The sequence below is a fragment of the Canis lupus genome, chromosome 5 (assembly GCF_048164855.1).
Source record: "Canis lupus baileyi chromosome 5, mCanLup2.hap1, whole genome shotgun sequence".
Lineage (NCBI taxonomy): Eukaryota > Metazoa > Chordata > Mammalia > Carnivora > Canidae > Canis > Canis lupus.
The window spans coordinates 22,891,139-22,903,290 of NC_132842.1; the positions used below are offsets into that span (position 1 = coordinate 22,891,139).

Genomic DNA, 12,152 nt, shown 5'->3' on the forward strand with positions numbered 1-12,152 from the left:
ATAAAGGCCAGAAAAGTTCACTCCCAAAGATAGTCTAAGAAAATAAAGCCTTACTTTGTGGGGTTTTTTTTTTTTTTTTTGGTCGTTTTGTTGTTTTTTTGTTGTTTTTGTTTGTTTTTGTTTTTGTTTTTGTTTTTTTTTACAGGCAGTAAGAATGCTTTAGTGAGAGCAGTGTCTTTGGTTTCCCACAAGAACGTGAGATGCCTCCAGTCACAGACTCACTAGTCTGTGACACTAAGAAGGCATTACTGGGATAGGACTTTTCCAGTACTAACAAAATAATAAAAATTGAGATGACAATAGCTCCTTATAGACCAGGATCCCTTATGACAAGCTCCCCTAAGAGCTGGCATGGTCAGAAGGAATGATGCTTGTAATTTCATGTTGTATCTGCTTGGGTCCTTGCTTTCAGTTCTTTTGGGTGTATATCCAAGAGTGGAATTGCTGGAGCTTATGGTAATTCTGTTTTTAATTTTTAAAGTAGCTGCAATATTCTTTGCCACAGCACCTGTGCCACTTTATCTCCCGACCAACAATGTCCCTTTACTCTTTGCTCCCTGGCTGGCTTTCCCATGAAGAGCTTGGGAACATTAGTTGCTTGTTTCACATTATTGTACAGAGGACAGGGTCCCCTCTTGCATCCCATCTATCATGACTTAATTTGGCATTTATTGCCTCCTTATCCTTGTTTTACTTTGTAATTTTGTTCAGAGGTCATGGGCTGGAGGCTGAGGTTATACTTTAAATCTTTACAAAGAACATGTGAAATGAAAGTTATCCTTTGTATGTCTTTATTGGACTTTTGTCATTTTTTATTACTATTAATATACTACCTATACCTATGGGCTATCTATCACTGAATTTCTCCAACATCCTTAGCAATGACATGTAAGAAATATTTGCAGAAGCTAATATAGAAACATAGCCCCTTAGAGATTTGTGGGAGTAAAATTAATTTTAGGAATGTACTTGATGTTTGGTTAGTGTCTGACTTTTTTAGGTTTGCTAGATATGTCTGATTACATGCTATTAAATTGGAATAAAAACACTTAGGCACTATAGTGAAATCTACACTTGGTCTCCAATCCCTAATCCACTCTCCTTGACTTCAAATGATAATAAATACTCATCAGGGGAGTTCCTCCCCATTTTCTCAGTATTATCTATCCCTTTCACTTTTGAAATGGTGTATTTTTCCCACATCTCCTAGATCCCAAACCTGAGGGAGTTTTACTTTCCTAAGATTCTGCCTTTAGCCTGTGAAGAGAAGTACAATGACTTTAGAAGTACAATGACAAGAGAACAGATAAAACAAGTTCTCCAGGGTTCTCTCGGATACTTCTACAAGTCAGGCTCTCCTTTAGCATTGTCTTGGGCACCCAGTAATCCCCTCCTACCTGTGTGCTTATTAGCATTCCAAGAAAAGCAGCTGGGTGATGATGCAAACTTAGGAAAACAAAAGACTTTCTAACTATGGTCTTGCTTCCTAAATCACCCAGAAAGCCCTACGTGTGTGGTCTCAGAGTCCTCAGGAACCCATCTTCCCATTCTAACAAGCAGGGAGGCACATACATGCAAGTGACAGTTGTGTTCTTTTAGTTTTGCAATTTCTATTCCTCATACCACCTCTATTTTAATTCTTTGTTGGCTTTTTTTAGAATGAGAAAACAGATCCCCTCCACTACTCTGTAGGAGGGGATTACAATCACTACTGGCTAATAAAGTAATTTGAATGTAAATTATATAAACTCTGAACATGAGTGTCTGAACTCATAGTGTCCTTCAAACCATTGCAATTTTTGTATTTCTGCTCTTAGGAATGGAAGACTTTTAAAAAAAACACCAAGAATTAAAAATAAATTCATAATTGAAATCTCTTTTATGTTAAATAGGAATCTTAATTATTGTTGAATAATCAGCCTTGCCTAAATACAAGGTTATGCAAAAAATGCTGGTAGTAGCAAAAAGGTTCTAGTAGCTATTTCAAATAATAGGTTCAGATTGTTCCAACTGAGTCTCTATTGAGTTGCTTAATATAAAGAACTCAGGTCACAGTAGAATTTGTTTGATATACATTCTTGTTTTCTCTGAATGGGGTCTGGCTATTTTATAAATATGGTGACATAAAATTAAATTTTGTATTATCTGCCTGTTGTATTATAGGCTACTTTTAATATAGGCAATTTTTTAGGGTTCTTTTATCATATACTTTTAAAGTATGGATTTTGGTGGAAGATATTCTATGCTCATTAGACCAGCAGACATCTATGTAGACTGAATTAACAGCCAATGGAACTGGAGTAACTGCTTCTTCATTTGCAAAATGCTGAGCCATTAGGAGGATCAATCAGTAGGGGGTGGTGTAATCCACAAACACAGACGTGCATCTGAATGCAAAATTGTTCCTTTTTTTTCCTTTTTGAAATGCATTAAAGAGAAAAGCATCCCAGCAGGGGCTTAATAAAGGACTTTCTTCTTCTTTTTTTACTTTTTATTTTTATGCCAGGCTTCACAGTTTGGAAACCATTTTGAAGTCAGCATTGTGAATATTAAGCAGGGAAGGGAATGAGGCCAAGCTGTTACCTGGTTGTAAAAATCAGATACTAACCCTCTTCCACTGCCTATGTGGAAGGTGTGATATGCTCAGAATGACCGTTTTGATCTTGTTAAATTGGCAAATTTACTAATAATGGTTAAACCTTATGCAAGCACAAGGGGAGTTATAACTGGTATGGATTTAGGACGGGGCCCTAATCTCCAGGGCATAAACTTGAACCTCCCTCAGGAGACCAAAGCTGTCCTGTTGCACTGCCTTAAACTAAACATGCTGGTGTTGCCCCTAACAACAGTTGCTAGGCGACCTTTGCCAGCATGTGGAGGGGTGGGAATCACTGCTGATCATGGCACTATTTATCATCATACACCAGCAGTCTTGTTTAGGGAAAGGCCTGACACAGATATTGAGTGTACCGCATGATAGAAATGTCATACACACACACGGGAAGGAAAGCATTTGGAAATGGTCTAGGAAATCATACATAGCTGTCATGCAGCTGGTATCTCATCCCTGCCTGTGTGTTTTTTGACTGTAACTTCCAACCCAGTGTTTCACTTACATGACAGTATTAGATTTACCGTGTGACCATCCTGCCTCTGTGCGGGGAGGCTTGGAAGGGATGGGGAGGGAGAGCGGGCAAGAAATAATGAAGATGTCATTGCTCTATCAGTATTGGGATTATAATTCTGGTAACAATCAACATCCTACCATACACTATCGATGTACAGCCCAAGTGAGGATATATTTGGAGCATTCTCCAAATCAGTACATGATTTGATTTATAGATCATCAAATATTTCATGATGTAATTAACTTTCTGAGGTGCAAAGGGCCCCTACTGCCAGATTAGTTACTCTTTTGAAGATGTTACATCTATTGTAGCACAAAATGTCACTACTGTTCATTGAACAGATTAGCTCAATGTAGTCAGAGCCCAAGTGGGTGTTTCCAAAAATCACACCACTCTTTGAGTTGAGCAAATGCTTGGAGCAGCATCTTTTCTCCTCCTGTTCTCTGTGTGCCCTTTCTGTGCAATCTCAGCAGCTGGGCTGGGATTCAAGTGGTTTGAGTAGTTAGATTGTAGAAGGATAGAAATTTGCCTGACTCCACCCTACTTTATCAGTTTTAAAGGAGCAATTCTCAGGCAGCCTGGGTGGCTCAGCGGTTTAGCACTGCCATCAGCCCAGGGCGTGATCCTGGAGACCTGGGATCGAGTCCCATGTCGGATCCTGGAGACCTGGGATCGAGTCCCATGTCGGGCTCCCTGCATGGAGCCTGCTTCTCTCTCTGCCTGTGTCTCTGCCTCTCTCTCTCTCCTCTCTGTATTTCTCATGAATAAATAAATAAAATCTTTAAAAAAATTTTTAAAAAATTTTTATTTATTTATGGTAGTCACACACACAGAGAGAGAGAGAGGCAGAGACACAGGCAGAGGGAGAAGCAGGCTCCATGCACCAGGAGCCCGACGTGGGATTTGATCCTGGGTCTCCAGTATCGCGCCCTGGGCCAAAGGCAGGCGCCAAACCGCTGCACCACCCAGGGATCCCAAATAAATAAAATATTTAAAAAAAAAAATAAAGGAGCAATTCTCAGCAAGACTTTTTTTTTAAACCAATTAAAAAGCCATTTTTAATTAGAGCAAATTAAGGTGGTTCATAAATTTATTAATACTATAGTGTTACATGACCAAATAGTATCTCTGCTTTGGGGGCTTCGACTCTTAAGTGATCCAGCTATGTTACCACAAACAAAAAGAAAAGGAAGCATCTCCAGGACACTTTTCCATGAATGTGCCAGATAATTAAAATGACAGTAGCTTCAGGGTGAAATGTTGTACCTGCCTTCCTGTGTTCTCAGTACTAGAATCGCATTTTAGAAGACATTTTTATAGGTCACCACGAGAGAAGAGCAGAAATAGATCAACGAAAAAAAAGTACATCTTGCCCAAAAAAGAAAGCGGGAAAAAGAAAGAGATATTTGAAAGGTCCTTTGGAGAAGTGATGGGTGAGATTATGTTATTATTTCCCCAAGGAAGAAACAAAATGGGTGATGATCTGACTTTTGGATGGGCTATCACACGGTGTCTGGCTCTGGGATCCAGCCTGGATTCATTTACTGTTTCCACTTCTTACTGCTGAACCATTTTGGACAAGTTTTTAAATCTAGATGAGCTCCTGTTTCTCCCATAAATTTAGGATAATAATTATATATAACATGCATATGATATATAAACAAGGTTAGAGGACACATAGTATTGTAAGGCATTCAGTATAATGCCTGAGCCCTGGTAAGCTTGCAGTAGATTAAAGGGTAGTTCATGCCTTATTTTTGCTGTAAATTGGTGGGAAAGAAGATCTTAAGGCAGAAGTCTAGAAGGGAGTGGTGAGTGTTATTTGCATGTGGGGAGTGGTGCTTGCTGCTTGCTTATCCCATTAGAGACACTCAGCTGAAAGGCTGGTGAAGGGTCTTGTCACTGGCACAGACCTACTGCAGAATCCTGGAATGGCAAGACTGGAGAAGGGAGTGAATCCTCCTAGAGCAGATGAAACCAAGGCCACATCTGCCCCACTGGTAGGAGAAGCTGTCAGGGGGACTTTCATTTTTTTTTTCAAGATTTTATTTATTCATGAGAGACACAGAGAGAGAGAGAGGCAGAGACACAGGCAGAGGGAGAAGCAGGCTCCATGCAGGGAGCCCGATGCAGGACTCGATCCCGGGACTCCAGGATCACATCCTGGGCCAAAGGCAGGCGCCAAACCGCTGAGCCATCCAGGGATCCCCAAGGGGGACCTTCAAGCAATAACCTTAGCAGCCTCATGGTGTTCGATGCTCACAGACCCAGAGTTAATAATGGATTCCCAGAAGGAACCATAAGTGGTCAACAAAATGAATAGCATTTGCCCAACACTTCGTAGCTCCTCACATTATCCTATTTGATCCTAGCAACAGCTCAGTGACACAAAGAAGGCTGGGACTCTTCCCTTCCTCTCTCTCTTCAGAGAGAAATTGATCCTCAGAATCTGTGACTTGTCCCTGATTTAACAAGTCAACGTAGGAACTCTAAGGTCTAGTGCATGTCTTCTGCCCCCAAATCTCACATTCTAAGAGTCTTGACTTACTGTGGGAATGCTTGTTTTGCCCATGTCATATCCCTGTGTCCCATTTGGCTTTAATGCAGCCATGGGGACAGTGCCTGCATGTGCCCATAAATGCCCTGTAAGCACAGAACCTTGGTTTCTCTCTGTTTCATCCTCTAGGATTTCTCCTGAAGCCTCCTGACCTTGAAGTAGGAAAGTTAACTCCCTTGGAGGCAACCCTCACCCAATAGTAGTGGGAGTCAGTGGACAGATGCCCCAGCTTCTGGTCCCTAAGAGGACGGTTTTGGGAGACATTCTACAAGACTCCTTTCATCACAGCACAGTTGTGATTTTGGAGAACCAATAGAGCTGGTCTGAATCACCTTAACCTTGTTAGTAATTAAATACTACTGTTACCAAATTACCGGAAAGCAAAAACCATTGGGTGGAATATTTTTCTAATAGAGGAATATGTCATTTATTTCTGCTTGGGCATTAGAGTTCCTTTATTCAAGTTCAAAATGGGGAGCTTCAGCCTTTCCTGAAGGCTAGAGAAGCCCTAAATTGTGCTCCTCCTGAAGGGTTTGATCTGTGGTGTAAACACTACCTATTGAAAATTTGTCAATATATGAAACAAACACCATCAACAACCTATCAATGTGCTATGTAGTAAACTTTAAAAAGTAAGTTCCCGCTCCATCTGATTTCACTTAGTGGAAGGGATAGTTTTCTTTATTTAGTGTGAAAGGCTCAATTAGCATTATGAAAATGAGAGAATCTTGGGGGATGTTGGTGGATATGTCATACCCATCTTCTAAAAATATCTGAAGATTTAAATTTGGAAATATCGTGACTCTGTACTTAGCGTCTAAATCTTTTTTACAGATTTCCTTTAGGGTAAATCATACTCAGTGCAATTACAGTGTAGCAGCCAATCTCTACAGTGATGTAACACACACGGATGCTTTCTCGTTACTTTCCCATTTGTAGCTCATCTAAATGTTGTACATGTGATGAGTACTACTAATGACAGAACGATGCCTGTTGATCTTTCCTGCCCAATTAGATACCAAGGAACAAGAAAGATGAGAGGGGGTCATTGATGCACTTGATATCAAATCAGGATCGGTGTGTATCACAAAAGCCCGTAAAGGCTCCAAGTTTTAAATGGCTTATAGCTCACTTCCTATATTCATTGCAGCACTATTCACAATAGCCAAGATGTAGAAACAATCTAAATGTCCGTTGACAGAGGAATGGATAGAGAAAATACAGTATTTTGGAATACAGTACAATGGAATATTATTCAGCCTTAAAAAGGAAGGTAATTTTGCCATGTGCAGCAACATGGATGAACTTTGAGGATATTAATGCTAAGTGAAATAAGCCAATCACAGAAAGATAAATGCTGCATAATTCCACTTAAATAAGGTATCTAAAATAGTCAAAATCATAGCATCAGTGGTAGAATGGTGGTTGTCAGTTGCTGGGGAAATGGGAGAAATGAGGAGGAGTTACTAACAACCAGCATAGTTTCAGTCAATTAAGATAAAAAAAGTTCTAGAGATCTGTACAACGTTGTACCTGTAGTCCACAACTATGTATCATACATTTAAAAATATGATTAGCAGGTAAATCACATATCGAGTGTTCTTACCATAATAAAATAAAATTTAAAACAAACAACCGTACCTCATGGTGGGCTTCAGATATGAATGTTTTGGTAATACTTGGGATTTGTAATTCCCTGTGGTCATTCTTTATTTTCCTTACCAAGACAGAGAAGCAGGTTTAGAAGAATGAGGAGGGTATCCAGTAAAGAGCTCTGTATTGGTATAAGATGCCTGTTAGATATCCAAGTGGCAGTTGTTCACACAACTGATGGATGAGTCCAGCTTAGGAGAGAGATCTGGGATGGATTAAAAAAAAATTGTGAGGGGTGTGCCTCAGTGGCTCAGTAGGTTAAGCTTCTGCCTGTGGCTAAGTAATGATCTCAGGATCATGGGATCGAGCCCCACATCAGGTTCCCTGCTCCATGGGGAACCTGCTTTTTCCTCTACTTCTGCCACTTTCTCTGCTTGTTCTCTCTCTCCCTCTCTCAAATAAATAAAATATTTTTTAAGAAATTGAGTAACATCAGCATGCTCATGCTGTTCAGAGCACGGCTGGGTGTGGTAATCTAGAGAGTGTAGCTGGTGTAGGAAGGTGGCTCAGCCAGGCCCTCCAGCATTCAGCAATAGGCTGCTACTGCTGCTGCATTCTGCCTACTGTGACAACTCTGCTTAGCAGGGGAGCCCCCCTCAGAACTCAAGGCTCCTTGCCAAGGTGTTCCCTGGGATAGTAACCTCAGTTCCTGGGGGTTAGTTGCCAGCCACAAGCCAGACATAGTAGCTCTGCTACTGTGGGAGACGGTGCTATGAAAATGGCTCCCAGGACCAGCATGCATGGTGTTTCTTCAGCCTCCCCTGCATTTGCTCCTGAATGGAGGTCTCTGAAGCCTTCCACATCTACATTGGTTCTATCTCATCACAATACCCTGGCCACTGCCAGAGGTGGAGCGATGGCTGTCCTCTGCCTCTCTCCTTCTCCCTTCCACTGCTTAGTTGCTTTGTTTCCACTTGGAATTTCCATCATAGATCCAGCCTAGCAATGACAGCAGTGTGACCACCTCATCCCAGTTTGCCTGGAGAGTCCCACCTTCTAGGGTATCCCTTCATCCAGGACAAATTGGGACTGTCAGTCACCTAAACTGGAAGGAAACCCAGAAAGTAATTACCCTCCTGTAAGCAGTTCTTAGGTAGGTACATCCCTGGCTAGGACCTAAGCCACGGACTCCAGTGTTCCTCCGTGGTCTCCAGCCACTCCTTGTAGAAGGTCTCTGCCCTCTGCCCATCTGGCTGTGGTTGTGGCCCTCTACTTCACCCTTCTCCCTCTCCTACTCCCTAGGGCTCTGGACTCTTACCTTGCCCATCTCTTCGACAGCAGGCTGGCCCAGGGGTGGGCAGTTGGATGAAGAAGTCTGGCCCAGACTCCTCTAGTTCCTACTCCTTTATTCTTTTGTCTCCAAATCTCCTATGTTTTCAGCTCTCTGCTCAGCCATATCTCCCTGCTGCATACTGACAATAAAATCTTCTTGGGAGACCTCCCAAACATGTCCTTGCCCTCTCTTGCCAACTCCTCCCTTTTATAGCATGTGCCACATTTTGCTCCCTTGGATGACAACCAGGATCTCTCATCTATGCTGCTGAGAAATTGAGTTCACTTCTACTGGTAGATGTTCTGCCCAGGAAAAATGTTCCCCTAAAGATCTATAGGCAGGAGTGAGGCTGCAGAATGGAATGGGACTGAAGAGAAGGATTCTCCTTTGCCCTTCATCACCATCAGATTGAAGGCAAGAAGAGCATTCCTTCTAGAAAACCTGAAGAATATGAAAGAAAGACTCAGCAGGACTCCATGGAAGATGGTCACACATAAGACTAGATGGCATTCCTTCTGTTTCACCTTCTATCTGGCTCTATTGAGTTCTCGGTGAGACTTAGATACTCTCCTTTTTGTCATGAGCTGTTGTATCTTTAATGTGAAAGGTTAGCTTTGTGGCCTGATTCTTAGAAGAAGAGTGAATATAGTTTCGAACAAGGACTACAGTCCTTGCCTAGTCTGTGCTTATTATAGTCACCCGAATTATTGCCTTTACCTACCAGATGGCAAACGTAGCACATAGTCCCCAGGACAGAAGATATCCCCCTGTACTCCAGGATTCTCCATTCATTTCTGTGATCTCTGGAATTACACAGCAGTCTCAGGCTGATTAGAGAGTGGTTGGTAGGGCTGACCTATGGCACACTTGGCAGTGGCTGATCCTGTAATACATGTGTTTACAGGCATAACCAACATTCAATAACAAAACCCCATTGAAGCAATAAATGTGCAGGTGTTGACAATGGTCTGGAAGGTGTACGATAGTGTGGTAAAGGAAGTAACTGTCAAGTAAAGCACTTCATAACAATGTAGAGATGGGCGTGTATGGGAAGATGGGGTTGCTGCCAAAAGACTGCTTATGTTGCCCAAAAATCCCTCCCACCAAAGCGGAAGCCACATAGACCCAGAAAATGTTATTGTAGTGAGCACTACCACGGGTGGATGACTGCTAAGGGGAAAGGAGTTATACCTTCCATTCCTGCATGTGTTTGTCTAATAGCAAATAAAATAAATAACCAGAGCTTCACAAAGAAGTTGATAAAAGTAAATAAAATGCTTCATAGCCTGAGCTTGGAGCTGGTTGGGCAAGATGCTGAAAATTCCCTGTAACCCATGGGTTCTGCCTGAGACACAGAAATGATATCTAACATAGAGTGAGGAGGGATGTTAGCAGGTGTGGGATAATGAAGGCTGCAGAATTTGATCATAAAAGAAAATGTGAATGCCCAGCACAGAGACATTTCCCCAGCTTCTCTGGGCTGAAAGTTCCAGCCATCTTAATAAGAAAGCAGTGGTCTTTAACATCAAGATTCAGTTATTGAGTTCTGTGTCTAGAACAAGATGAGGGCACTTTTGACTATGGTGCACAGCCACGTTCGCAGGCCATAGCCACACAAGATCTGCTTTTGGCATGGGATGTGCCTCCAGAATGCCCGAGCCCAGTCCCCTGTGGCTCTTTCTGGGCAGTAAGTCTGAACAGCCTTGTGTGAGATGGGCTCATTGCTGCCTGTGAGGAATCCCCTCGTGCCTAATTCACGTTAACCCTGAGATTGCTCTGAGGGCTCCAGAGGACCAGGAGAGAGGAGGAAATTGCTGATAAGAATTTTATGTGAACACAGAGGTAAAATACAACCAGTCTCTGATGTTCTGATCGGGGGGATAGGCTGCCTCAAAACTTACAGGCTTCTCACCGGGGTCAAATACAAACCCACCCAGAAACATAGGGTTGCAGTAGTTTGATTCAACCGCTGCTGAATTTTTTCCCTTTCTCTGAAGTCCTAGCAAATAGGCAATCAATATACTAGATGCTTATCTTCAGAGATGCTCTATCACGGGTTCCTACAAGAAAGATGCATTTCATTTATCTGCTTGTCTGCTCCTGAGCATGGTGAGAGCACGTAGTGCTCTGTGCTCAGTCTCAGGAGGGAATACAGTAGCTTTCTATGCCATCAGCTTGGGATTTCTTTCTCTGCTCTGCATCTTGGCGTAACAGCAAAGAGGAGATGTTTGAATTCTCAGCAATGGTAACCCATTGCCTATTTAGAATCTTTTCCATGTGTCATGTTGATTTATTATTTCAGACTTACTTAGAAAAACATCTTTCCAGCCTTTATTTTTTTTTAAAGATTTTATTTATTTATTCATGATAGTCACAGAGAGAGAGAGGCAGAGACACAAGCAGAGGGAGAAGCAGGCTCCATGCACCGGGAGCCCGATGTGAGATTCGATCCCGGGTCTCCAGGATCGCGCCCTGGGCCAAAGGCAGGCGCCAAACCGCTGCGCCACCCAGGGATCCCCTCTTTCCAGCCTTTAAATGTTGAATTAAAACCTGAAATGGATTCTGATTCTGACTCTAGCTCTCCAACTTGCAAAAACCAATCAACTGCATGACTGTGAGGCCTATTATGCAGCCGCCCCTGCCTCTCCCTGTGCTGAGCGCAATCTTTCCTAAGGAAGCAAAGTCAGTGGGTCTCCTGCTGTTTTTATTCTTTTCTAGTCCGTTCTTACTCTTGTGAATTTGCAAAGCTCTTACATACTATCCTGAACTGACTGGGGTGACAAAAATGCCCGTGATAATTGTGTTGTATATGAGGACAATGCCATGAAATCAGATGGTTTTGAGGACATATATTTTTATGCCTTTTGGGAAGTAGAAGTAATAACATCAATAGCAAACATTTAATGAGTGTTTACTCTCATTGGCCCAATTGCTTTTCTATACATTACCTTTAATTCACAACTATTGGTATTATACCCATTTTACGGATAAGGAAACCAAGTCTCAGAAAGGTTAAGAAAGTGGCAGAGGGTTGCATAACTATTATGTGTCAGAACTAGTTTAGAATATAGATGTGGCTTATCATAAAGTCTGTGTTGTTTTTTTCACTACTCTACTGGTCTATCTATACAACTCAAAATTATTATATAGGATTAGGAGTGCCAGTGACAATTCTTATAAGCAGCAATAATAGTAGCCACAAGAAAACAATAATAATAATTAATATTTATTGAGCCCCTACCAGATGCCAGGATCTTTGTGATTTTTTTTTATTTTTTATTTTTATTTTTTTGCGGGGGTGAGGAGAGTTTATTGTAAACTGTTCTAATTAAAGTGATATTTTACAAGTGCTTAAGACAGAGGGTAGACAGGCTCTGAGCCAGGCCTCAGCTTCAGAGACCCAGTCCTGAAGGGGAAGTGGCACTTGCAGGGAACACAGACTTAATCACCGCTGCTCATTAGGCACCGAGTTGTGGCAGCGTCCTCCTAGGGAACCCAAGAGCCATGAAGCATCTTGCCCCAAATCACCTACCTGGAGCAG

At 42.0% G+C, this 12,152-nt stretch overlaps 1 protein-coding gene across 5 annotated transcripts in view; it reads left to right on the forward strand.

Annotated features, from left to right (window-relative positions):
- Positions 1–12,152, forward strand: part of FRMD4A (FERM domain containing 4A) — a 739,423-nt gene that overhangs the window by 210,063 nt on the left and 517,208 nt on the right. The window lies entirely within an intron of this gene.